Genomic DNA, 501 nt, shown 5'->3' with positions numbered 1-501 from the left:
TTTAGACAACACTTAAACCCGTTTTATCCCAAAACAGGTTTAAACCGAGAAAACATTGATTCTAAGCAGTAAACAGTTTTGTTAGTGTTTCTAGGGTCAGAATTTGTGACAGTCCAATGCATTTGACTAAATGTAAGAGTTGGGATGAATTTGGAGTGTTTAGACAACACTTTGACCCGTTTATCCCAAAAGAGGCTTAAACCGAGAAAACAGGCTAACACCGAGAGAAAACATTGATTGGAAGCAGTAAACAGCTATGTTACTCTTTCTAGGGTCAAAATTTGTAACAATCCAATGCATTTGACTAATTATAGAGTTCGGGTTGAATTTGGAGTGTTTAGACACCACTTTTACCCATTTTGTCCGAAACAGGCTAAAACCGAGAAAACACTGATTCGAATCAGTAAACAGCTTTGTTACTGTTTCTAGGGTCATAATGTGTGACAATCCAATGCATTTGACTAATTGTAAAAGTTCGGGATGAATTTGGAGTGTTTAGGT

Source organism: Camelina sativa, chromosome 19 (assembly GCF_030686135.1).
Source record: "Camelina sativa cultivar CO46 ecotype springtype chromosome 19, ASM3068613v1".
In the NCBI taxonomy this organism is placed as follows: Eukaryota; Viridiplantae; Streptophyta; class Magnoliopsida; order Brassicales; family Brassicaceae; genus Camelina; species Camelina sativa.
The sequence above is the reverse complement of the archived record's forward strand: the minus strand, read 5'-3'. Positions refer to the sequence as shown.